Raw genomic sequence first — 27,951 nt, forward strand, 5'->3', positions numbered from 1 at the left:
TACCCATTCTTATCTTGGTAGCTCTTTTGACTGATCTCTCTCTCTCTCTCTCTCTCTCTCTCTCTCTCTCTCTCTCTCTTGGAGACAGGGTTTCTCTGTGTAGCCTTGGCTCTCTGAGAACTTTCTCTGTAGATTAGGCTATCTTTTAACTCATGGGAGAACCACCTGCTTTCCCCTCCACGTCCTGGGATTAAACATGTGTGCTACCACCACCTGGCCTTCTTTTTCTTAAAATGAAAAGCATCCAAATCGTGAAAAAATATCTTGTATTCACCATGTGTCAGTGTAGGAATCAGTGAGAACATGCTAGACAGGAGATGTCCCACATCAACATCGTGATGGGACCTGTAGATAGTGTGGTTATAACTGGCATTACATAGTTACCATGATGCGTTGTTCTGGAAGTGGAATTTCCTAGAAATAACAATTCTTTTTTTTAATTCAAACTTGCAGAATTAGCACATTCTATTTTTACTGCATTTTTTGTTTCTAAACATATTAAATTCCCAGTCAGGATCTTGCATATTAAACCTGGGGCCTTCCTCTTTTACTTCTTCTTGCCTGCTGTTCTAGATAATGACTCAAAAACCTGCTTCCTGCTAGGTTTGGTCATCTGGAACTGTGCATTGAAATGTCCCCAACCTATCTGACAACACAAAGTTCTGCTACAGACAGGATTCAGTCGAAATGCTAGGTTTTTATGACTTTAGTTGAGCAATATTTCAAGTCTGGAGAAGCCGGAAGAACTATAGGTTCTTTAAGCACCAGCGCAAGACCAGCATATATATGGTGTGAGCCAGTACAAATTTCCCACAGGATAAAAACCAACTTAAAATATGAATCTAGGGTTAGAATAAGACTTTGAATTATTTTATAAACCCAGACAAACAGTGAGCATGGTGTTTTCAGTATAGCCAAGGACAATAGCACTAATTTTCCTTGAAAAAATTGAATTTGTAATCTCTGATAGAATGTACTCTGATTCTCTCATCTAGATGTCTTTCATTTTAGAAAAAAACAGTAGATCAAGTAATTCCCATGGTGCTTTAAAATGTTTTGGTGCCAATTTGTGTCCACTCCATGTAAAATGCTATTAAACCTTTTTTTCTTATTTGAGGGATGGAGTCTGTAGCAAGAGTTTCTTGGCAAATCCACATTGTTATTAATTCCTGGTGTAGTGATTTTATTTATTGCTCTTCACAACTAAGTAGGGGAAAGAATGAGAATCTGGAACACAGGGGTCTTTTCCCAAGAAAGATATAAACTCAAACTAGACAGTTCCCAAAGGGATGTGGCCAAAATTATCTGCAAGGAACATTGAATTCCCTATTTGATTAATTTCACAGAAATGTCCTCTCCTAGTGAATACAAACATATTCAAAGGAGCCTGAATACAGCAGGAAACAGATCTATTCCCTTGAAACATTAAAAATATTTCAAATTACATTTACAGCAATCCCTAGGATACCTTTAACTTCTTTCACTTAATATGGAAATATCATTTTCATTATGAATATGTATTTAGTTTAAAATGAACAGTGTGCCACAATGAAGCATGGGTTCGCTCTTGGCTTGGGAATACTCTTCTATTTTATGAGATTTTAATATACTGCAAAAATAAAGACAAAAACCTTCAAAAGTGGTTTACATTCAACACTCTAAATATAAGGACAAGAACACACCATCCTCCCTTCCCAACTACATGTTAGCCTTTGTTCTGCCTACAATTCTGAAGTAAGCTGGATCATATTTCCTTACTCTTTAAAAGGCTAAGGATAGCTATTTCATTCTCATTTGTAAAAACATCAGGAGTTGGGTAGGTTAAAAACAAAGTTTGTTCAGTATCTTAAAAATCTTATAAGCTTTGCATCTATAAGATTATACTGAATATTAACTCAGTGGTGGTTGACGTCCCTGCCTTTACCAAGTCAGTTTTCTCAGCTTACTCAGGGAGTTGTGGATATAATCTGATGTAAACAAACAGAACGTTTGCTTTTGTCTTGGTGAAAAATGCAATAAAAAACTCAGTCATTTCACGATGTCCATTAGTTAACTATCGATGTACAAATGGGTTCAAATAGTATACTAAAACTAAAAGGATCATTGCTATATACATATACATTTAATACCATACAGAATTCTTAGGAAGCCTATAGAAAGACCCGTGGGAAAAGACTTTCCTTGGAAGGGTTTAGAGGACTTAAACTACTAGAAATATGCAAATCAAGAAAGGAGGGAAAGTGGAACATCTTTTGGGTAGATGTCCAGGAGCAGTACAGCTGGGTCTTCAGGAAGAACTATTTCCAATTGCCCGAGAAACCACCAGATTGGTTTCCAGAGTGGTTGTATAAGTGGTCAATCCCACTAGCAATAGAGGAGTGAGGGTTCCCCTTGTTTCACATCCTTGATAACATGTAACATGTGCTGTCACTTGAGTTTTTGATCTTAGTTTTTCTGATGGATATACAATCTCAGGGTCTTTTTGATTTGCATTTCCTGATGACTAAGGACACTGAACATTTTTTATGTGCTTCTCAACCATTCAAAAATCTTCTGTTGAGAATTCTGTTTATTTCTGTACCTCATCTTTTATCTGAGTTATTTGGTTTGTTGGTATTTAACTTCTTGAGTTCTTTATATATTTTGGATAATAATGCCCTCTGTCAAATATGGTTAGTGAAGATCCCATCCCAATTTGTAGATTAACTTTTTGTCCTATTGACAGTATCCTTTGCCTTACAGAAACTTTTCAACTTCTTGAGATCCCATCTTTTTTTTAGATTTTTTATTAGATATTTTTTTTATTTACATTTCAAATGCTATCCCTTTTCCCAGCCCCCCTTGAAAACTCCCTATTCCCTCCCCTCCCCCTGCTTCTATGAAAGTGTTCCCCCACCCACCCACCCACTCCTGCCTCCCTACCCTTGTATTCCCCTACACTGGGATATCCAAGTCTTCCCAGGACCAAGGGCCTCTTCTCCCATTGTTGCCCGACATGGCCATCCTCTGCTGGAGCCATGGGTCCCTCCATGTGTACTCTTTGGTCCCATTTTTTAATAGTTGATTTTAGAGCCTGAGCCATTGGTATTCTGTTCAGGAAATTATCTCCTGTACTGATGTGTTCAAGGCTATTTCCAACCTTTTATCCTATTAGATTTAGTATATCTGGTTTTATTTTGAGGTCCTTAATCAAATTGGACTTGATAATACAGGGAGATAAATATGGATCTATTTGCATTATTCTACATGTAGACATCCAGTCAGGCCAGCACCACTTGAAGATGCTTTCATTTTTTCCATTGTATAGTTTTGGCTTCTTTGTCAAATATCAAGTGTCCATAGCTGTGTAGGTTTATTCCTTGGACTTTGACTTTATTCCATTGAGCAACCTGTCTGTTTCTATATCAATACCATGCAGTTTTTACTACTATTGTTCTGTAGTGCAGCTTGAGATCAGGGATGGTGATATCTCTAGAAGTCCTTTTATTGTTTAGGATTGTTTTAGCTATCTTCATGGGTAGCTAAATTTTTATTTTTCATTATGAAGTTTAGAATTGTGATTGTGTTGGAATTTTGATGGGAAATGCATCATCTGTAGATTGCGTAGGATGGCCATTTTTATTGTGCTAATCCTACTGATCCATGAGCATGGGGGAATCTTTCCAGCTTCGAATGCCTCCTTCAATTTCTTTTCTTTTCTTTTCCAGAGACTTGAAGCTCTTGTCATACAGGTACATTATTTGTTGGTTTGAGCTACACCATTGCATTTTATATTATTTTTGGCTAATTTGAAGGGGATTGTTTCCCCTAATTTCTTTCTTGGCCCATATCTGTATAAAGGAGGGCTACTGATTTTTTTAAATTAATTTTGTATTCAGCCACTTTGTTCCTGAGAATACACCCAAAAGATGCTCCACCATATCCCAAGGAAACATGCTCCACCATGTTTTTAGTAGGTTTATTTGCAATAACCAGAAACTGGAAACAACCCAGATGTCCCTCAACCAAAGAATGGATACAGAAAATGATACATTTACACAATGGAATACTACTTAGGTATTAAAAACAAGGGCATCATGAATTTTGCAGGCAAATGGATGGAACTAGAAAAATATCATCCTAAGTGAAGTAACCCAGACCTAAAAGGACATGCCTGGTATATACTCACTTATAGATAGATACTACCCATAAAATATAGGATACCCATGCTACTTGTCACAGATCCAAAGAAGCTAAACAAAAAGGAATTTCAGTCAAGGATGCTTGAATTTTACTTAGAAAGGGGAATAAACTAGTCATAGGAGGCAGATTGAGGGAGAGAAATGTGTGGGTGAGGTGATGGGGAGGGAAATGAAGTGTTCAGGATGAGGTGAAGGGTGAGATAGGAGAGAGGGTCGGAGAATGAATAGAAATCTGTAGCTAGGGGTGTCTAGAATGATGGAGAGCATCTCTAGGACATGCCATGACCTGGTATGGGGAGGCTCCCAGGAATCTATAGGAGTGGCTTTAGCTGAGATCCAAAGCAGTGGGGATATAGCACCTGAAGAGTCCAGCTCCTGTAGCCAGGCAGGACCCCCCCAGTGGAGGGGTAAAACATCAATCCACACACAAAACTTTTGGCCTAAAATTTGTTCTGTCTACAAGAAATGCAGAGGCAAAGATGGAGCAGAGACTGAGGGAATAGCCAATCAATAACCATCCCAACTGAGAACCACCCTACTGGAAAGCACCAATTCCCGACACTATTTTTTTTTATTCGATATATTTTTTATTTACATTTCAAATGATTTCCCCTTTTCTAGCCCCCCACGCCCCGAAAGTCCCATAAGCCCCCTTCTCTCCCCCTGTCCTCCCACCCACCCCTTCCCACTTCCCTGTTCTGGTTTTGCCAAATACTGCTTCACTGAGTCTTTCTAGAACAAGGGGCCACTCCTCCTTTCTTCTTGTACCTCATTTACGCTGTTATGCTTGCAGACAGGAACCTAGTATAACTGTCCTCTGAGAGGCTCCACTCAGAAGCTGACTGGCACAGAGGCAGAGACCCATAGCCGAACATTGTCTAGAACTCTGGGAGACTTGGGGGAAAATTAAGGGCCCTAAAGGGGATAGGAACTCCACAGGAAGACCAACAGAGTCAGCCAGTTTGGACCCTTGGGGCCTCTCAGAGACTGAACCATCAACCAAAGAGCATATATAGACTGGATCTAGCCTCCTCCTTCCCTGCCCATATGTAGCAGATGTGCAGCTCGGTCGGTCTTCATGGGTCTTCATGTGGGTCCCCAACAACTGGAGTTGGGGCTGTCCCTAAAGCTGTTGCCTGTCTGTGGAGTATGTTGCCCTAACTGGGCTGCTTTGTATGATGTCAGTGGGAGAGGACGCACTGAGCTTTGCAGAGACTTGATGTGCCAGTGTGGAGGCATGGGGGTGGGGTGGGGTGGGGTGGGGAGAAGGGCCCCACCTCACAGAGGAGGAGGAGAGAGAGTAAAGGAATGTGCGAGAGGAAGACTGGGGATGGGCAATGATCAGGATGTAAAGTGAGTGAATAAATAAATAAATAAATAAATAGGAATTTAAAAAAAAGAAAGGACGCACAGACAAGCAAGCAATCATTTTCAGTTTATAAGGAACGAGAAAAGACGCATAAGAGGTTGCTACAGGAACTGAGAACAGAGTCTTACTGTGGCAGATGAGGCATACAAAAAGACCTTGAAATAGTAGCCTTTTGAAACTGACTAAATGGGGTATGATGAAGAGGTTAGAAAAAAAAACTTTTTCAGTTGTATGAAATTTTACCAGTCATTTGTGTGTGTGTGTGTGTGTTCATGCGAAACATTTTGTATTTTTTCTCTTTCTTGCGTATGAAATCAACATCTTTAAAACAAAAAACTCATAGAAGAACTGTATTGCTGCAGTAAATGTAGCAGTAAACTCATCCATAAGAGTTTCTAAGTACTAGCCAATGTTTGGCTCTGGATCTCTGCTTCTGTTTCAGTCAGCTACTGGGTGGAGCCTCGCAGAGGACACTTATGCTAGGCTCCTGTCTTCAAGCATAACAGAATATCATTAATAGCGTCCAGGTTTGGTGCTTAGCCTTGGGATGGTAAAACTGCAGACAAGAGGATGGGGAGTATCCCTCTTCTGGAGCTAACTTGTCAAAGACAGTAGGAAAGTTTGTCATTGAAGGTTTAAAATCCTTGAGCAAATCTGATTTATGATTATGAGCCTTAAGAACTATTAGTATTAGTATGTGCCCCCATGGGATATGTCAACACATGTAAGCATGCACTCCTAGTCATTCATGTGTGTTATCTAATTGAGACATTTGTATCAAGCTTTCAAATTCATCCCTCAGTTGATATAAACTTAAGCTCATAATTTTTATCCATATGCACTACAGGTTTAGAAGATTGCTTTGGAAGTGAAATGATGTATCACCCAGCACAGAAAGATAAACCAAGCTGTGCTTTTCATATTCTTGCTCTAGAGTTTAAAATTGTGTATAAAAGGATGTGAGTTTCCCAGCCGAGGAGGGTGTTTCCTGGGTGCTATCTTTCAATTAAAGAATATTTTTCTGTCAAGTTATATTTCACGGCGAGGAACCGATGAGGAGGTCAAAGTTGTGAGCACATATCTACTTAAAGTTTACTCTGCTGGGTAGAACCAAGAGATTCACCACAGGAATACCTGACGGAGCATGCTTTTGTACATCCCCTATCTGGAGTGAGCCTATCAACAGTGTTACATAACATGCTTTGATGATGGTTCCTACCCATTCAGGATGCCTACAGTCAGTTTCCCGGGTGTTATAACCAGATTTTGGCTATGAATAGCACTACCAGCGGTGGAGTTAGAGGCAAAAATTGGTGGAAAATGGGTAGACTGACTTCTGAATCATAGGGCAGAATAGACATGAACATGGTAAGAGAGTAATCAGTACCACCCTTGGTATAACAAACATTAACAATGGAGTATAATACTTCTGCTTCCTGAAAGCTGAATATTATTTTTACCAGTGTGTATAGATTCATTTTATCCTCACAAAGATCCACCAAAGTGTCATGTTCTCATTTGGCAGGTGAAGAAACTGTTTTCTGAAGTCAAGATCATTTGGATAATAAAATGCATGATCTAAGAACACAAATCTGCACCTTTTAAAAACTGGAGTCTGTTTTCTTAGCCAGCACAAAATTCTCTGTCCTTGAGTTTATAGGGTAGGGCATTTACCACGGACTAACACAATTGGGAAGCATCCGTATACACATGAGGCATTCAGAGACAAGAACAAGAAATTTATGCAAAGTGGCTTGCAAAGCAGGAGATGACATTATTAGATTAGTGAACAAATTTAGAAAGCTTAACTGAAGTAAAGAACTTCATTGCTTTAAGATTCAATTTACGGTCAAACTTTTTTATAGTAAATAAGTGACCGGCTTCTAGGTGACATTTGTGAAAACTTAACAGAAGTGATATAAATGATTAGAAGGTACTTTAAGAAAATCAATCAGATGCTTTTATTCCCACTTGATTGATAAATACTGTGTCTTCATTAAAAAGTTGTTAATGTGTTTGAGAGGAATATGTAAGAGATCACAGTGATGTGATCTTTTGCATGAGGAAAGTTATTAATGGAAAAATTAGAATAAAACACCAATAAATCCACATTAAATTCTATAATTCATACATATATTAAATTACATAGATTCAGATATGATTTGTATAATCATATCTTGCTACAAGCATGGCTTTGTTCTGAGAAAAGTGTCATTAATCAATTTCATTATTGTAGTAATGGCGAGAGTTCACATAAGTGCAGATGGTATAGTGTATCATGCATAGGCCATATGTGAAATCTGAGAAGATGGAGCATAGAGCTGAGACAGATTTTTAGAGATTAGTAGAGGTAACACAATAGCACATTCATGTATCTGCTCCTAGCACTGTGAGAAGAACGGACGACGCACTGGAATGGGATTAGCAGTCAGGGAAGGATGGGAGCCCAGGGGTACTCAGGCTGGAGGTGATGGCTTCCTTAGAAGAGGATGATGTGAGATATGTGTAGGTGAAGCAAGATTTAGTAGGACCCAAATGAACACATTGAGGAGTCAGAATGCGTCATCCTGAGATTTCATATCTGACTTCCTCATAGGATTATTGGGCTGTGGAAGATGGGGTGTAGGAGAAAAATTAATTGGGAGGCAAGATTACTTCAAATTTATATGCACTGATTTTGAGGAGCTGGATTTAAGAGGCACCAGGTTGTCTGTCCACATTGTATCACATTATATTACATTACAGCACATTTGACTTAGCAGGTTTTCATAGTTGAACTAAATATGATGGTGGACAAGTTGCTGTGGGAGCTGATGCTTTCATATTGAATGATGCTGTCAGAAAGCTGTGGTACACAAAAGCAGGAAACATAAAAGTCTTGAGGAGCAGCATGAGCTATGGAGTGTCAGGGAACAAAACAGTCAGTACAGAAGAGCATTGGAAAGGAACTTAGTGCAGGTGAGGGGCAATTTCAATAAGAAGACGGAACTTTCAAAATTATATTAAATATTTCATCACATAATATAATAAATAATTACGTTAGATTAAAGCATATGTATGCATGGTTGCCAGATTTCAGGTTAAAATTTAATTGTAAAGGTGGTCATTGCTGAAAGTTTAGAAAATTACATTCACAAAAATATTTCCCCAAGAACAGAAAACAGAATAAAATGTATTGCTGAACTGGCAAAAAATTCAGTTAAAATATTTAAAAAAAAAAATCAGCAATCTAAGAAGGGAGAATCTCAACAGAAACTTCCTCCCCACAGGAAGCTTCTCGGGCATGGTAATACCTTCACCAGCTGTGATGACGAGGCAGCCAGGGAGGACTGACTTCTGAGTTCTTCTTTTGGGTTTTAGTTTAAAAGACTAAGATTTTAGTTAAAAAGACTAATGGAATTGGGTTGTTATTATCTTGAACCTGGCTTGAACACAGGAAAACTTATAGAACATCTATGTTATTCCATACCTGAAAAATTCAAAAGAGAGAATAAAATGATGGTCAAAAAATAGGAAGGAAAGCCACTGGCTATCATTAAAAAACAAATTACTAACATGCTAGAAAAGTGATTTAAAACCATTCCAATCAAAATCTCAGCGTCATTCTTTTTACAAGAAAATCCCTGCATTTGAATTGCACTTGTGGTTCTCAGTTCCACGTCTTAAGATATAAGTATATAACCTGGAGGAACCACAAAACCCAGGAAGGTAAAAAAGGGGTGTGCCCAGCTGGCCGGTGGTGGCACAGGCCTTTAAGCCCAGCACTTGGGAGGCAGAGGCAGGAGGATTTCTGAGTTCGAGGCCAGCCTGGTCTACAGAGTGAGGTCCAGGACAGCCATGGAAACACAGAGAAACCCTGCCTCGGAAAAACAAAAACAAAAACAAAACAAACAAAAGAAGGGCGTGCCAGTTGAGGAGAAAGCTCTCTCGGTAAGAGAACAGAATCGGCAAAGAATGCCTGCAGCAGTTGTGTTTTCCTCTAACAGCGCCAGTCATTCCATATGATAACCTCAGCTCCCACAGCAACGTACCCACCATCAAACGGTTCAGCTTCTCCAGGAAGTCACAGACTGCATCCACGTAAAAAGGGGAAAAAAGAGATGAATGGACAGGAAACACATGCATTATCTGTGGTGATCTGATTAGGGCATCAAGCACCCTCTTGTGCTTTCAGGTTACTAGAACGGATAAAATGTGTAGGTGAAAAGCTATCCTATCATCCCCTGGCCATAACCAGACAGTAAAATGATCAATGTGATTCTGAAGCATCATATCTGCTCAGCTGCTATGTAAATAGGCCATTACATAGACAGTTGTAAAAGCTTTGATGGAACATGAAAAAAAAAACCCAGGTAAGCAGAAGGATGTAAGATATTCATGGAGTTTTGATTTGCTGTCCTGAATGTGCTGTTTCTTTTTTCTCCTCTACTTGCTTGACAGATGAAACTAAAGCACTATTGGGTTAGTGGGGTTGATGAGCTCGTTCTAGAACCCGCATGGGAATGCAAAGCCTGAGAATAATCAAATCCCGTTCAGGCAAGGACAAGATGGCAATGGTCCCAGAGCCAGATGTCAGGCCAGGGCAGAGCTGCTGCAACACGCAGTGTGGCAGAAACACAGATCCCTGGAACAGGAGGCGGCTCAGGAATGTCCTCACCCATGTGGCCTGAGAGACAGTGTGGCATGTGACAAGTTGGAAGAGTTTACTGTTCAAGATGAGTGATGAGGGACAAAACGGTCTTTTTAGTAAATGACTCTGGGGAAATTGAATTTCCAAGGGAAAAAGCATGAAATTAGGTAGGTACTGTTTTTCTTCATGTGAAAACATCATTTCTGCTAGATTATAAGGCAGAGCAAAGCAGAAATGATGACAATATAGAAAGTATGAATGTGTTCATGTGAAAGAGTTCTCAAGACAGAAAAAATACTATCCACATGGACTCTGGGTTAAGTTACACGTAAGAGCTTCTGTTTGTCAAGAAACTAAATTACTGATAATAAACCACAGAGCCAAAGAGGAGTTTGCATCCAGAGCATGGAAAGATTCCAACAAATGCATAAGGAAGAAAAGGTGGGCAGCTGAAGAAAGACACGGGAAAATGCCTGAGAGACGAACCAAGAGACTACTTGGAAATGTTCTCAGTCTAATCCATAGTTACTAGAAGAATTTAGCAAGTTCTACTATACCAAACAAACAAACAAATAAATAAATAAACACACACAATTATATATGCATGTTCTCAGTCTAATCCATAGTTACAAAACAAATTCAGCAAGTTCTATTATACCAATAAATGAATAAATAAATAAATACACAATTATATATACATACTCAGAACAGTAGACTATCTGTATAGCACGCCATGTCCGTGGGAGATAAAAGGACAAATAAATAAATACATACTTGTATACCATCTCATCATACATACAGTAATAAGAGCAGATGAGATGTAGACATCCTCTCCAACACCAAATTTTACAATCTGTAAAACAAGTAGTGGCAAAGACTCCATAAAACCTATATTATTCTCATAAGTTCTAACCAGCAAAAGACACTAATCAGAATATTTTATGCATACACACACACACACCTGTACATGCATTCACACACATGAAAGCATACACACATGTGTAATGTAGAAACACACTCATGTACACACAATATGATAGAATTTTCTAAAAGTATGGTGTGATTATAACAACAAGGTTCAGTTTTAAATTAACTTCTGATTTTGAAAGAGTTTAGGAAGTTAGATAAAACACTTTGAATATACAATGGATTCTACTGTATAAAGATGATTTGTTATTTTTATATTTTACATATATATTCTTTTCCAGTGTGCAAAATTTTAGGTAATACAGTGCTGTAAAACCCAAGTACTTTTACATGTATGCTTTCTTGCTTTTTTTTTTTTTAAATCAGGGATACAAAATTCTCAAGTAAGTGAGCTTTTACCTTTCTGTGAAAGAGATTAAATTAATTCGACCCTGTGAATTCTAACAATAGCTCTGTGCAGTTATGTTTTTTTAAGGAATTTTATCTCATTGTGTTCTAGCCTGTTGGAGCTGAATTATCATATATCCTCTCTTCTAAATCCAATTATAAGTTAACCTCATTGATTTGATTATAGCTTTGTGTTCACCAAGGAGGTGGTAATGCTGTTTAAAAATAATCACAATGATGACACGCCTTGCATAGAGAATGTGGTGCACATGGTATTTAAGACGACTTTCTCCTCTAATGCATGGTTTAATTGCACAGGTGCTCCTAAGTCACTTTCATATAGATCAGCCGTTTTAAGTCTGTGGGCGGTGACCCCCAGAGAAGTGGCATAGCAGCATATCAGAAATTACATTGTGATTCAGTAACAGTAACAAAATTACAGTCATGAAGTAGCAACAAATAATTTTGTGGTTGGCGGGTCACTATGACATCGGAAACTGTATTGAAGGATCCTAGCATTAAGAAGACAGAGAATCAGTTGTACAGATGCCGATATATATACTCTTTAGACTCTGCTGAGATTTCTGGCTTAATTTTACTTTTTTCCCCAGAATAACTTCTGGGGATGATTCATTTATTTTAGATTAATTTAGGGATAAATATGATTCAAAGAAAAACCATGGAAATATTATTAAAATGTTCTTAGCAAACATTAGTGAAAAATCTCGAAATCTGAAATGTGTCTGCTTCCTGGATGAAACTTGGAGAAGCAGACTAGATGAGGATTCTTTTTTTTTTTTTTCTTTTTTCTGGTGCTTTTTTCGAGACAGGGTTTCTCTGCGTACCCGTCTGTCCTGAAACTCACTCTGTAGACCAGGCTGGTCCCGAACTCAGAAATCCACCTGCCTTCCAAGTGCTGGCATTAAAGGCATGTGCCACCACCACCCGGCTAGATGAGGAGTCTTAATTTAAATTGTACTTCATTGGATTTACTTTCTCATATAGGGTTTTAATTTTGAAAAATTGCTGGAAGGTCAGACAAGCACACATGAGTAGGCAGAGGCATTTTAAAACATCATTGATCAGGGTACAATGTGCGGCATTCTTTACAAAGGGTGGAAGAAGGAATCTACACTGCCTAATTATGGCGCCCTGTGTTTGCTAAGGCAGGCGCCTCTCGCGCTCTGGTCTCTTCTCTGCACCCTTACACATGTACTCGGCCGAATAAAGCCACGCAATTCACAAATGCGTTTTCTCTCTGTTAAGTACAATTTCCTCTTCAGAGTTCAGGAGCATCTTCCTCAGCAGTAAAGGGCCACGGAGGCTTCATGAGCCCAGTCTGGTCCTGAAGCCACATAAAGGAGAAGCAGAAGTTGTCCTCTGACCTCCTCATCTCATGTACTCTGTGGCTTGCCGATATCCCCACACACCATACACATGTATACACACACGTACATGCACTAAAAGTCCATGGAAATCAGAAAAACTCATAAGTAGAATCTATATTGATGCTTTTCTTTCATGTTTTTCCCTGGTTCTGAGGACAGACAAACTTACATGCAATTCCTTGGTTTTTGTTTTTCTGTTTGTGTTTTTTTTTTTTTTTTGCTTTTTTTTTAATGCTTTTTCTTTTTAAATTATTTTCTATATTATTTGTATACATTCCAAATGATTTTCCCTTTCCCAGTTCCCCCCTCCCCATAAGTCCCACAAGCCCTCTTCCCTCTGCCGGTTCCCCAATCACTCCCTCCCACTTCTCTGTTATGGTACTCCCCTACAATGCTGCATCAAGGCTTTCCAGGACCAGGACCCTCTCCTTCCTTCTTGGGAATGATTTGATATGTGAGTTGTGTCTTGGGTATTCAGAGCTTCTGGGCTCATATCCACTCATCAGTGATTGGATTCCATGTGTGTTCTTTGCAATTCCTTACTTGATGACTTGCTTGTAACCAAAACACAGGAGGAATGCTGGCTTTGAAATTAGAAGCTGAAGATTCTCCCATCACTTACTTTAGTGCAAGCTTTTAATTTGTTATTACAGAATTCATCTGACTTTTGGCCTCTATTTTTCTTAACCACAAAATAAGAATCCTATTAGCTGCTTATGATCCCACTTAGGGATGTAAAGATGAAAAAGTCATGGTAACCTATAGCTAGAAACTATAGTTCACATTTTGACAGAGTAGCTATTTTTGTTCCCTCAAAATGCTACTTATAAAAAAAAAAAGAAACCAAACCCACAACCAAACAACCCAACCATCTTAAAATAACCAAAGTCATAACTTTCAGACATCAATCAAAAATAACCTAAATCAAGCAACAGAGAATTGTGGTGGAATGTTTGATATTAGTCCCTAGGGCATCTTTGCAAGCCCAGACTGTTGGAAGCTTGATGTTTTGTGTGGAGAGTTCAAACGTTTATTCTCCCAAGAGTCAATGAAATATTCTCCCATGAAACAGAGCAGCTGACTAGACTTTTCCATGTTAATTTATTCTGTGGAGATGAGCAAAGAAAAAATAAATGTATGGTTTCATGGAGAGATTACTTTTAGACTGGTCCTGTGATAGTAGCCAGTTTAACGGAAACAGAGTTAAAACATCATTCTCATGAGGCTATGAATGTAACGTTTTATCAGACATTTTACTCTTTCAGAAGTAAATTCATAGGCTTCATAGTGCATTTGATTTTTAATCCACTAATGTATAAGTATATCTCTCTCTCTCTCTCTCTCCTTCATTCATTATTACTTTTCTTTACCAACTGTTCACCTCCTGGTCACGCCATACCCACAATCCTTCCCCCATCCTCCCACCCCTTCCCAGCCCCTCCGTGGCTCTCCCTCTACGCTGGCACATTAAATATCTGCAAGCCTAGGTGCATCCTCTCCCACTGAGGTCACACTCGGCAGCCCAGAGAGAAGAACACACCCCACTTATAGGCAACAGCTTTGGGGATAGCCCCTGCTCCAGTCGTTCAGGACCCACATGAAGACCAAGCTGCACATCTGCTACATATGTGCAGCCAGCCCATGTATGTTCTTTGGTTGATGGTTCAGTCTCTGAGAGCCCCAAGGGTCGAGGTTAGTTGGCTCTGTTCGCCTTCCTATGGAGTTCCTATCCCCTTCAGGACTTCAATCCTTCCTCCTATTCTTCCATATTAGTCCCCAAGCTTCTTTGCTCTTAAGGTAACTGGGTCTTAACCACACCTCTGCTTTTCTTTAGTCTATCATTATGAAAGGAACAACGAACATTTCAGAAGATGTGATTTGAACCTGTCAGTTCACTCTCTATGTTCTTGCTTAGTGATTCCTGGAAAAGATAGGAAAGGGAATCCAATCCCGGGGTTGTCTCTGTCTCTTTGAGGCCGTCTCAGGAATCTATGCATCAGGCTGTGTTGAAGACTTGCTTACAGAGCTGACGCAGCTAATGGTACCGCTCAGGCTCAGTGTATATCAGGGGGCAAGGCAACGCTGCTTCCTAGTGATGTCGTCCACTGATGAAGTCTAACAGGAAAAGCACAATACACACTGGCAAGTGTTCTCTAGCTTCGTATATCCTCAGGTAGTCAGCAGCTACTCTGTGAAAGCCCAGAGAGCTATTAATCATAACAGATTTTTAATTTTTGTTTTCGGTCATCCTTCCTAGCTGGAAATTGCTTCATCATATTCGTAACTACTGCCAGCTGGTGGATGATTCGAGTGGTGCTGGACAGTCATTGGTGCCCTCCCGACATTGTTCCCTTGCTCCTAAAGACAAATGCAAGCTTGCCAGCAAAACGTGTCATTTGCCATTGTAGAAATTTAGACGAGTGAGGACAGAGCAAGCCTGTTACCAGGGCCATGCCTGCACCATACATTAATCATTGGGGCAACCCTTATCAAGACAGGCATTTGGGTGGGTAGGTCAGAGAAAGTTGCTTTGGGCTGTGGAAACAGATTTGGAAAGAGAAGCTACGGCCTTTCCATGAACTTTCCATCAATGATCTCAGGGTTATACGCCATACAGAGGTGAGGCGCTAAGCACTAAATAACCAAGGTAGTCAGTTTATTTTCCCTGTATGTTAAAGTAATTTCTGTCCATTAGTCACCATAAACAGATGACAAATATGTTCATTTTAGCAGCTGCTCCAGAGCAGGGTCATTTAATAATTTCTATTCTAGGAAGTTTGGAATATTGCTCGGGGCTCAAATCACTACGTTGTAGTTGGTCAGTCCCAACACTGTATAATCTTTAAAAAGCAGGGCAAAAATCATAATATAGCACATCAAACAAAAGTTATCTTCTATGATTTTTTTAAAATAAATATGCCTTTAAGTATAAGAAATAGTTTCTACTTCTGCATTATATGGCTAGTATTTGAAGCTGTTTAATAAAATGAATAAAATGAATATGCTTAGTGTGTAGTAATTTATATTGATAGTTTATATATTCTTTGTTTAGTAGTGTCAATGGACCAGTTCTTTCAAAATTTATAATTTACATAAATCACAGCTCCAGGATAAAAAAAAAGTAAAGAACTTTCAGCCATTCAACAAAAGCAATAGATAAGCTTTTACAACCAATTACATGTTATTTTCTGAGCCTGTAGCACATTAGTCAAATAATATATTTATTTTTACATTTCCTCACGCTGATATGAACTTCCTGGCTTATGATCCTCCTGGTTTATAATCTTAAAATTCATTAAACATAAAAATGAAAGAAGAGATAATTTCTGGTCTTTTTAAGAAAAGCCTTTAACATTTTCAATTAAAGAGTTTATGAGAGCACATTTAGAAATGATGTAATTTCCAATCTGTTTAATTAAAATGATTTATGATTCTCTTAGAAACGTTACACTTATACCTTGTATTGCACACAGCTTAAGCTCAATGTGACTAGTTACATCTTCTAGAAGCTGGCCCTCAGGCTGGAGTCAGGTATCTCCTCCCTTCTAACACGTAATTAAAATGTCTCAGATGAAACTGACATCAGCTTGTGAAGGATTCCTATTGCAGAATATTTGGTCACATTGTGACCCCTGAGATTTTTTTATTTACTGAAAAGCTGTTTCTAGTTTTAGTGTGGCTCAGTCCTTAGCACAGGCTTTTCATCCCTCTAGCTAGAATACAGACACACCAGTAGTGTACACCTTTAATCCAAAACAAGAAAGGTAATGTTAATTTGTAGAAGGAAGCACTCATATTTGGAAGTGTTGTCTAATGGAGTGGCAGACAAAGAGATGAATCAGAGAAAGATTTGACAGAATAGGATATGCCTGACCCTCACGAGAAGAGAAAAGGAAGGGAAGCTACTCAAGAGAGCAGTGCAGAAGGAGGCAGTTTGACTGGGGCAGTGATAGGAAGGTTGTAGAGAGAAAGCTGCACAAGAACAAGCTAGACACAGGTGAAGACAGAATGAGCCAGAGAATGAGAAGGAGCCAGATGATTAGATCATATTGCCAGAGTTAGTTTGAGGCCAAGCAGAACAATTCAGGAGAAGCCAGAGTGAATTAGTCAGTTTAAAGAAACAATTTGAGCCAGAACAGCTGAGTTGAACCAGCCTGCCAGAGATCAGAAAGAACTAGAAAGGGTGAGCTTATTAACCAGCAAGTCTCAGAGGCCTAGATAGATTGCATGTGTTAGGCCTAGGTAAAATGCTAAGGCCTAGGTAACTGCTACCTGGATAGCCTGCCATCAGAGGAAACTACTTCTCATGTTCTGTTGAGTAGGAAACTTTCTAATGCCAAGACTGAGTACATATTCTGTTATGTTCTGTGCCCCTGGGAACCAGTCCCAATAGAAGGCAGTAGAACTGTTTTATATACTTACGCGCAATAACCTTGGACCTGAACCGACCACCCAAAAGTACTTCCTGCACCTATGTATAAGCTTTTATTATATTTGCCTTTATAACCCCTGAAACGAACGCCAGCATAAGAGGGACACTTGACCCAATTTAAGAAGCTATTTGGAATAAGTTTAAGTTCCCAAAACCTCCCTGGAAACTGACACCCTACTTGGCAGAAAGAGACATGAACCTGGGTAACTGACATCACGGTTGACAAGTTAAGTCATGTTGCATAAGTCCTCTTCTGGTAAAAAAGTTAGAACATGAATATTAGACAACACAAGTTCCCTACCACAGTTGAATGCCCCAACCAATGGGAACAGGACAAGTGTACAACAAAGACATGTTCCCAAGGAGATCTATCTATAAATCCTGATTGGTAAAATAACTTGGCACAGATGTTTATATATTTTGGGCTTTAAAACCCTGTAGAATCTAAACTCAGTGTCATGGTTCAGTTTGCGAATCTGGATAGTGGCCCTGGTTGACCAGTGCTCGAGTATATGCTCAATAAACTATCCCTATCTGACTGAGATTGGTGTTTTTGTGTGGTCTGTGAGGAGAGAGATTCCAACAGTATGGAGGCTAGAGGCTTCCAGGACTAGGCCTAGGTTAGCAGATGGAGGTAAGTAAGCCTCTAAGAGGACAGTTATATCAGGTGAATAAAAGTTACTTTTACAAATTTCTACTTTACCCAATTTATCAAGACCCTCAAAATAGATCGTGTAGAGTGTTCTGTGGGGGACGCCATTATGCTTCCTTCCTGTCTGAAGTGCATCCTGTAGGTGTGGTGGGCATATTTTCCTTGATTTCTACAAAGCCTGCAGTTATCTTATTCTCTCCCTCTGGATGGATGTGCTAAATCACAGAATACCTTTGTTCAAGCCTGACAGGACATTTGCTGAGAAATAAGAAATAATGGTGTGAGTTACAGATTTACTATCTTATCTCTCACTCTGCTTCAACAATTGTGCCCCCTGCAGCCTTTAGACTCTCCCCAAGTCTGCAGAGGACTACACAACCCAAGGCTAAAGTTCTGATAATTAGAAAACAGTTTCCAGCTCTGCTCAGACCTGGGGAGGCCCCAGCTCCAGGCACCTATGGGATGAGGAAGAGTTCGTCATATGACACATGCACTCCTTGTCATAGGCATGAGCTTTCAAATAGACCTTCAAAGTTTAATTTCAGTTGCGAGTTTTCGTAGTGTGGGGTGATGGCTCCCAGTAATACTATACAAAACAATGCACTAACAGCATTATATCAGGTATTTTGACAATAGTATGTATATTGACAAAATCCAAACACATACTTGGCAAAACATAACAACTGTAATATGCCTTTCAAGGTAGAATTTTTGATATTATATTAATAGAACCAAGTAGCTCACATGTACCAGGTTACCTTAAAATGACCAGTTATAGAAATGCCAAGAAATGTTGAGAAAAAAAGCATTTGGGAAATAAAGACCGTATAGATAGGAAAGGTGACAAAATCTTTAAGTATTTATGTGTTGAGTGTAATCAGTCACCGCAATAGTTCTGTTGGAACTATTGGAGTTGGAAATTACTCCAAATCTACCCTGGTTTCCAGTCAACCAAGATTTTACTTAAAAGCACAAGAGGCAGTATGATGACAATTCAGGAAGATATGGTTTTCTTTGCTCAGGACAGCCTTTCATAGCCTTGGGACTTTGTATTGCAGGAATCACCTGTCTCAGTTTTTTAAATTAAATCTCAACACATATCTGTACACAGTCTCTTGGTGTTGAGCATGGCATGTAAAAACTCAGGTCACTTCAACACTGCTCTGTTAGACATGGGAACTAAGCTACAAAGAAGGCATTTGCAGTCTTCTTTCCAGTGGTGTCTGGGAAATTGAATGCACCTCTAAGTCAAATTTTGTGAATCTGTAATAGCACAGCTTTACCCTGTGAAGTAAATTTACTTGAATGAGCTTTGCTTTCCATCTCAAAATTTCCAAGTGTGATCTTTCGAAGTCCAAGCTTAGTTAACTAAGGAGCTAAGAATGTGAGGTTTCCTTTCAGAGCAGTTCAAATTAGATGCTACTGACTGACTATCTTTCTTACACTCGTTGCTGTTGTGGTCACTTCACACAAACTGCTACTCCACTTTACCTTGTATGGACTAATTTCCTCCACAACAAACTAGTTATATAGGTAATTTATATTTCATGCAATACCATATGAAAAAGTTCAACCCCCAGGGCAAAGAGAAAGAGAAGGTGAAATGAAAGGAAAAGGCTGAGTAGGGAGGGGAATCCTGTGTCTTGTTGAGAGTCTCCTTGGATGGCACGCAAGCCTGAGGCCGCAGCATCTTAGAGCTCATTTTATTTTCCCATCCCTTAGAGCGTGCTTGGGAACTCCCATCACAGAAGCTGCCTGGGAGCCGTCTGGGAGCTGTGGGGGTTTGATTCCTCAGTTTGTTCTGTTTTGTTTTTCTCATCTAACAATTTTCTCTGGGAAAACAGGGTTCAGAGGAACACACTAATTTTTTTCTTTCTTTTTGTTTCTTTTTAGGATGACATAGTAGCTAGTAAAAACGCTTCAGTATAGTTTAGGCTCCTGGCACTTAACAGATGATTTATTTTGTGTTGTTTTCCTACATGGCAAAAAACTTTTTAAAAAATGTTGGCTTTTATCATAGATGTATTTTTTGAAAATGGAAAAAAAAGAAGCTTCTTATTTGTATCCCACTCCAGGCTTTAATTACCACCAGGTAACAGCATCCTACCATAAATGCAGAGGCTTGTTCTACAGTGGAAGCCAACCCGCTGGCAGCTGTACAAAGTGAAATAATTATCTTCAAAAGAAAACACAAGACCCATCCAACATTCAATGTAAGCCACTATTTGTTTTTGTTTACTGTGATAATTATTAGATTACTATGGCTATTGGAAAGAAGATACAAAAAAATTGGTTTTGCTTTAATTTCTGGCTCATCACACAAAATAATGTGGTGTGCAGTCTATTTCCCACCAGAATGTGATTAAAAATAATACAACCATAGCCTGTATAGTGGCGATAACACTAATTAATAGTTGCAAACTCTTCTCTTGGTAGTTTAAGATTTGTTGATCATAATGATGATACTAAGTGGAGAACAATGTTTAAAGTGTACTTTTAAGTTTTATATGTTCTAACTCTCAGAGATTAGGCAAAGTTGATATTCAGCACTGGTCATGATATTTATCATAGCAATAGAAACCAAACCAGGACAGAGACGTAACATCTTTCCTCCATTTTTCTTTTAGACTGGATGCTGGTACATGGCTCTCACACATTAACACCTGTACCTCTCATCTTCTCTGTCAATAGTCTTTCTTGTTCTGCAGAAAATGCAGAGTAAAACCTGTTCCAATCAGGTTTCTAACATGGGAACACTCATCCACTGCTGGTTAGAGTGCAAATTTCTACAGCCGCTACAGAATCAGGTTCCTCAGGAGGATGGGAATCAATCTACCTCAAGATTGTTACACTATTCTTAAGCTTTGTCTTAATTTCAGATATTGCTGTTGTGACCAAGCACAGTCCATCACTGATATACAATTCTTAGTCCCCAGTAATATCTGTTGAGGAAATAGTATGTGAAAATACAGGAAAGCAGTTCCTTGAAAATGTTTGACGTGTGTACAGGGTGGCTGGGGAAGTCATAAAAGTTCTTAGAACTGATAGGAGGCATGGAATTAGTATCATCTTACATCTGTTGAGGTCTGTTTTGTGACCAATTATATGGTCAATTTTGGAGAAGATACCATGAGGTGCTGAGAAGAAGGCATAGCACGCTGGCTGGCTGCAGTGGAATAAAGCCACACGCATGCACAGCACGCTGGCTGGCTGCAGTGGAATAAAGCCACACCCATGCAGAGCACGCTGTCTGGCTGCAGTGGAATAAAGCCACACCCATGCACAGCACGCTGGCTGGCTGCAGTGGAATAAAGCCACACCCATGCAGAGCACGCTGTCTGGCTGCAGAGGAATGCTGCTATGCTCATACGTAGCCCTCGTGCTTTGCCTGCTTGGCAGCTGCAGCACTAAGGTCAGTAGTTGTAAGGCCCCAAAGTATTTACTTGTGGCTCCATACATGAATATTTGTTGACCCATGGTGAAGATTTTCACTCACTGATAAGCAGGTATTAGCCTAGAAGCTTGGAATACCCAAGACACAATTCACGTATCAAATGATGCCCAAGAAGGAAGGAAGGAGAGGCCCCTGGTTCTGGAAAGGCTCAGTGCAGCAGTATAGGGGAATACCAGGACAGGGAAGTGGGAAGGGGTGGATTGGGGAATAGTGGGAGGGAAGAGGGCTTATAGGACTTTCAGGGAGGGGGTGATCCAGGAAAGGGGAAATCATTTGAAATGTAAATAAAGACTATATCGAATGAAAAAAAGAAAAAAAAAAGGAAAAAGTTTTTAGAAAAATGCAGGTAAAATTTTCGAGTTACGTTTTAAAAACTGAATAGTGGAAAGAGTCAGAAACTGCCTCTGAGGCTGAGGGTAGCTGCAGTCACAGGCGATGGAATAGAGGGGTAGAGGTGTTTCACGATGGAGCGGAACTGTTGGAAGTGCTTGCTATTGCAGCCTCCTTGTTATCCATGTTATCCATGCCTGTATAACAGATGGTCACAGGTAAGGCTGCTTCTACAGGCCTTAAAAGCTCTGCTTCACACTGCCATTACAATCTAGGTCACAATTTGCTTCTTGGCCAACTTTAGAGAGAGTACTGGAAAAACAAATCCAATACACTAACTGAAATTTTTATCTTGCTTGTTTCAACAATTTTCACGTGTCTAATATTTAAAACACAGACCAAGGGTGCATTTTTAAAATTAAAGATTCTATAAGAGAAGCTTTATCCTTCCACATTTTCTTCTTTTGCATAAATTTCTCCCATTTGGAAACACTGAGGATAAAATTTCTCACAAATTTCTTAGTTTACTAATTCTATACTTCTCAAGTTACTTCAACTCTAAGTAAGGCAAGGAGTGCTCCTGCGTGGAGCACTTCTCATCGACTCTGCTGAGGATTCGGTGCCCTGCAATTGCTGTGCTGCCTTTCCTGTGAGCAGCTCTTGGTATCTTCCCAGATTATGAAGGTGCTCTGCCTGTGTCCAGCCTTGGGGAAAAGATGAGGTTTATGGCAAGAGCGGATCCTTCTCTCTCACACGAGTTGGGTTCCCTTAAGACAGTTTTAATTAACAAAATTGGTAATAAATTGATCCATATATTATAGTTGTGTCTAATTTTGATTGTTTCATAAGTTCAAAAAGGCAATCACATAAGTGAACATTTCAAATCTACATATACAGTATAAAATAGGTGGCTTCATGCTGATCTAACTTTGTGTGCATGTGTATATTTAGAATGAAAAATCAAGAGTGTAAAAGTATTAAAAAGTATTATATTTTTATATTTATTACAAAAAATATGTGAGGAAACATGATCTATTCTCTTTTTATACTGGTTATTGTAAAATGCAACCTAAAAATAATGAAAAAATATTCCCCCAAATCTAATTAACTTTTTGGCAGGGTCTCACTATGCAGCCATGGCTGGCCTGGAACTCAACATGCAGACCAGAATGGCTTCAAATGCATCAGTTCACCTGCCTCTGCCGCTGCGTGCTCGGATTAAAGTCACACACCAATAGGCAAACATGAGCCACCAGGCAATCACAGAGAACAAGGCAAACAGTACACATCCTAACCAACTTTCTTAGAATAATCACTAATCTAAAGTAGTTTTGGAGTTCAATTTCTGTAGGTATAATATATTACATTTTGGAGATCTCGATCATGTATAATTTATGTTAATTATTAGTTTAATGTTTTACAGATGTTTCGATGCCAAAATTAATCATGTCATGAATGAGTTGTGAATGTACATTTGAATAGTCATACATAGTAGACAAAGTACATTTCTGGGTAGTATTTGAAAATGCTCCTTAGTCAATTTTATTTTAAAATATTTTAGCATTAGATAAAATTTACCTGCCATTTCTTATGAAAAAGTACATGTATGTGTATGTGCACAGAAGCTTCTAAACTCTGGCAGAGAGAGTTCTTAGGTTGAGGCTTTAAGCAGGTCTGCAACTTTAGCCAAATCTCAGCACTACCTGTTTGTATGTCTTGAGCCTCAAACACACTGTTTATATTTCTAAATGACAGAAATCATAGCAGAAACACATTTTGACATTTGTATAGTTCAAATTCAATTTCCTAAATAAAGTTGTATTAAAACTCAGCCATACCCATGAACTTTATTATCACACTCTCCAGTTGCAGTGGAAGGCAGCTGTGCACACACGCCTTAACACACTATATTGCAGTGTCAGGTTACAGTAGAGAGAACCACACTCGTGCAGAGCACGCTGGCTGGCTGCAGTGGAATAAAGCCACACTCATGCACAGCACGCTGGCTGGCTGCAGTGGAATAAAGCCACACTCATGCACAGCACGCAGGCTGGCTGCAGTGGAATAAAGCCACACGCATGCAGAGCACGCTGGCTGGCTGGCTGCAGAGGAATCAAGCCACACGCATGCACAGCATGCAGGCTGGCTGCAGTGGGATAAAGATACACTCGTGCAGAGCACGCTGGCTGGCTGCAGTAGGATAAAGCCACACCCATGCAGAGCACGCTGGCTGGCTGCAGAGGAATCAAGCCACACGCATGCACAGCATGCAGGCTGGCTGCAGTGGGATAAAGATACACTCGTGAAGAGCACGCTGGCTGGCTGCAGTGGAATAAAGCCACACGCATGCACAGCACGCTGGCTGGCTGCAGTGGAATAAAGCCACACTCATGCACAGCATGCTGGCTGGCTGCAGAGGAATAAAGCCACACTCATGCACAGCATGCTGGCTGGCTGCAGAGGAATAAAGCCACACTCATGCACAGCATGCTGGCTGGCTGCAGAGGAATAAAGCCACACCCATGCAGAGCACGCTGTCTGGCTGCAGTGGAATGCTGCTATGCTCATACTTAGCCCTCGTGCTTTGCCTGCTTGGCAGCTGCAGCACTAAGGTCAGTAGTTGTAAGGCCCCAAAGTATTTACTTGTGGCTCCATACATGAATATTTGTTGACCCATGGTGACGATTTTTCAAAGTATATTTTGTGCTTTTAATTATAGCCTGTGGGAAAGTTGCTAAAATAAGTTTAAGTTTGACGAGGATTTTAAAGGTTTTTGTTTTTGTTTTTAAATAACATTAGACATCATTGACATTTTATTTGTAATGGCATTTAACAGTATCACTTTAAGTGAAATTAAATAGAATAAATTAAATATTCATTACACAAATATTTTTAAAAAGAATAACACATGCTCTGATGTTAAGCCTCTTAATTGAGGTTACAGAGTTTAAAAAGTTTTTAATTTGACCATAAGGAAAACATTGGATAGAATTAGAGTACAACTGTTCAATTTAGAAAAGTTATTGATCGGCCCCATTGTGGTGGCACACGCCTGTAATCTCAGCACTCTAGGAGGCAGAGGCAGGCAGATTTCTGAGTTCGAGGTCAGCCTGGTCTACAAAGTGAGTTCCAGGACAGCCAGGGCTACACAGAGAAACCCTGTCTCAAAAAAAAAAAAAAAAAAAAAAAAAAAAAAAAAAAAGAAGAAAGAAAAAAGAAAAGTTATTGATCAAAGGTTAGAAGGTTCTGCCATATTATAATTATAAAAATGTTGCTGGAATAAACAAGTACGAGTAGTATAATTTGTATAGAACACGGATCTTAATTTAGACTGCATAGCAGCTAAGTGTCAATTGCATTTACATTTTCCCACATGACAGTCACATATCTGCTAAAGAAATGTTAACCTTCATGTGAAGAGAAGGTGCACACATTAGAAGCACTGTTAGTTCTATACTCGCATAAATTTAACCAGAACTTAGGATAGAAACCCTCTGCCCCACAGAAGCATTGACTTAATTGCTTGCCAGTCATAGGATTGCTAACATTTTTTAAGAGTGCTAACACTTCTGACAAAGGTATTGAATGGCTTCTCTTTCTTTTTACAGATACAGGAATTTATGCCCACATATAGTTTGTTCATGTTTCCAACTCTCCTACTCATCAACTAGATTACACAGGTACAGCACTACAGAAAAACTGGTGAAGATGTTCATCTCTTTTAATGTCTAGTGCTAATGACAAGCAGAGATGCTCTGTTATTTGAGCACCAGTCCATCCAGTCCAAGAGTTATCCTTGTCCTTCAGTGAGGCCTATAGACTAATAGTGTTAGCATCACCAGATCTTACTTGGAATGCCCCAGAGTGGGGCTTGGGCGAATGAGGCCTCAAGGAGAAGTTGATAGAAATGGGGGGAAAGGGGAGGAGGAGAGTTATTCATTCTGTTAGAGGCAGGGAGCTGAGTTGAAGGGCTAATGCTAACAAGTGAAAGAAGATGGGAGTAAGAAAAGGAAAGAAACTGTTCTAGCCTGTGTCTGGGTTGAGTCACGAGGTGGACCATGGTGTCTTTGTAGAGGAGTGTACCTGAAAGTACTCTCTGGAGCAGGGGGAAGTAATTAGTTGGTCTGTATGAGATTTGAGAATGTTGTCAGACAACCAAAGGGAGATGTAAAGCCGGGGCCAAGGAGGAAACAGATGGAAATAACACAAGTTATTGGGCATTTTATTGTGGAAGGCGTCTTAAGTATTGTCCCAGTCAGAATCTCTAGCCACTTTGCCCTGGGTGCCCCCATACCATTACATTCAATTTATTATTGTAATTCTGAGAAGAGTCTGTAGGTCACATATAAGCTCATTGTGTCTGAGTGAGAGTCACATACACATTTGAGTGGATAATTCTAAGAATATTTGAGATATATTTTAAGGGAAGCATCCCTCATTTAAGGGAAGCATCCACTCCTTCTCTTTGAAGGTCCAAAGGTTACCCACAAAGCAGACAGGTTAGTTACTTACACAACCAATGAAATGAAAGCCTAGTTTTACTGATAGCTGCTTCCATGCCTCCTCTATTTACTGATAGCTGCTTCCATGCCTCCTCTATTGAAAACCATCAACATAATCAACACTTCCCTAACACGTTCCATAAAAATGCACATTTTCAGTATAACAAGTAGAAAATATTTTAGGTTTGCCTGATCCAGATTAAGTCTTTACTCAAAATGCTGCTGTGAACAATCATGTTAGGGATGCGAAGGCGGCTTGACGGCGCCATTGCATTATACACTGCTGGTATTTGGCTAAGGCCAGCAAGGGAAATCTATAGCAGAAAACAGACGTGAGTATACCTTCCCCATCAAGCACTTTGGCTTGTGATTTCAGGCATTTGTCTTAACACACACATCTTTAGAAATATCTTGTCTGCGATTTGTGCTAAGTTTGCTAGGATTTACACATGACAGTATTGTAAATCTGAACTAGTGGCCAAAGGCACTCAATGCTTTTCTTTCATTATAGGTACAAGAATTACACATGTTGTTGATGTTTTAAGCTCCCACATTTCTGTCCTCCAAAACAGTCAGCATACTGAGTTTGGTTTCTAATGGATTGCAGGTACCAAAGAGATCTGACTAAAAATGGGAGACAGATGAGCACTTTTTGTCTAAATAATGGAATCTTAATGTCAAAAGGTAGCACTTCAGATGCATTATATCAAACTTACTTGTGCAGGTGGGACACAGATGCATAGTACTCCAGTCCTTGGAAACAGATTAGGAAATTGCTCTATGCCTGCTTTTAGAGAGTAGTAAGATTTTTTTTTTTCTAGAAAACAGGCTTCTGATTATCTCCTTTACATAAGGGCTTTAACATGTGTTCTGTACTTAAGCACTTTAGCATATTCTGTATAAGTAATTCAGTCATGACACATCCCCACAATAATGTTATTCACTCAAATTAAGCAGAATAAAAACTTGGACTATTTCCTCTCCCCCCTTTAATGAAAATATGAATGTCCCTGTATTAAGAAGATTACAAACCCAGAGAGGCAATTCCAGTTATCTGCCACTGTGCTGCATCCATGAGTTTCATCAAAATGAGAAATCTGTAAAACCCAGAAAGAAAAAAGAAGTACCAATCCGCTCTAATTGGTAAGACTTCACGGTTTGCACACACCCTCCAAGCCAAAGTTTATCTTAAGAATTTCTGGAAAGTTTGTAAAATTCTCATTCTTAAAATATTTTGAAAAGCCACAATGCCACATAACCAAACATAAAAGAAGTGCCAGGGAGAAAACTCACTTTTTCTTCAGCTGCTTTTTCCTTTGACTTACAGGCTGGGAGAATAGATGGTGGATTTCCCTCTCAATCACAGACAGGCTGACTCCCAAATGAACAGAGTACTTGTCAGCATTATGTGAGGACCGCTCCCTACAGCCTTTCAATTTTGTAGGAAAAAAATAGGTTCTTTCCTAAGACTCTGTGACATGCACCCAAGACTCCTCCTAAGCCAAAAACCACTGCTGGTCAATTCTACTTAAAATCACAAAGGAAAAGTTCCCTTCAGAATATCCTTAAAGGGAAATTTGACTAGTGTTAGTATTTGAAGTATCTGGCAAAGCCACAAAGTTTAAAATATAGAACATTTATGCAGACACATACCCTTGAGAGTTTCCACTGACTAAGTTCAATTAAGGTCATGATTGTA

The 27,951-nt window shown here is 39.4% G+C and overlaps 1 protein-coding gene across 2 annotated transcripts in view; it reads right to left on the bottom strand.

The window, feature by feature from the left end:
* Fhl5 (four and a half LIM domains 5) overlaps positions 1-27,649 on the bottom strand; it is a 45,875-nt gene extending 18,226 nt beyond the window's left edge. The window contains exons 1-2 of one of the 2 annotated variants that reach the window (XM_052176165.1): positions 27,546-27,649; positions 27,285-27,349 (exon numbers count right to left, since the gene is read on the bottom strand). The gene's annotated coding sequence lies outside the window, so the exon portion shown is untranslated. The remainder of the gene's footprint in view (positions 1-27,284; positions 27,350-27,545) is intronic. The other variant, XM_052176166.1, reaches the window with a different exon arrangement.
* Positions 27,650-27,951: the final 302 nt, after the last annotated feature.

Source organism: Apodemus sylvaticus, chromosome 3, assembly GCF_947179515.1.
Source record: "Apodemus sylvaticus chromosome 3, mApoSyl1.1, whole genome shotgun sequence".
Classification (NCBI taxonomy): Eukaryota; Metazoa; Chordata; class Mammalia; order Rodentia; family Muridae; genus Apodemus; species Apodemus sylvaticus.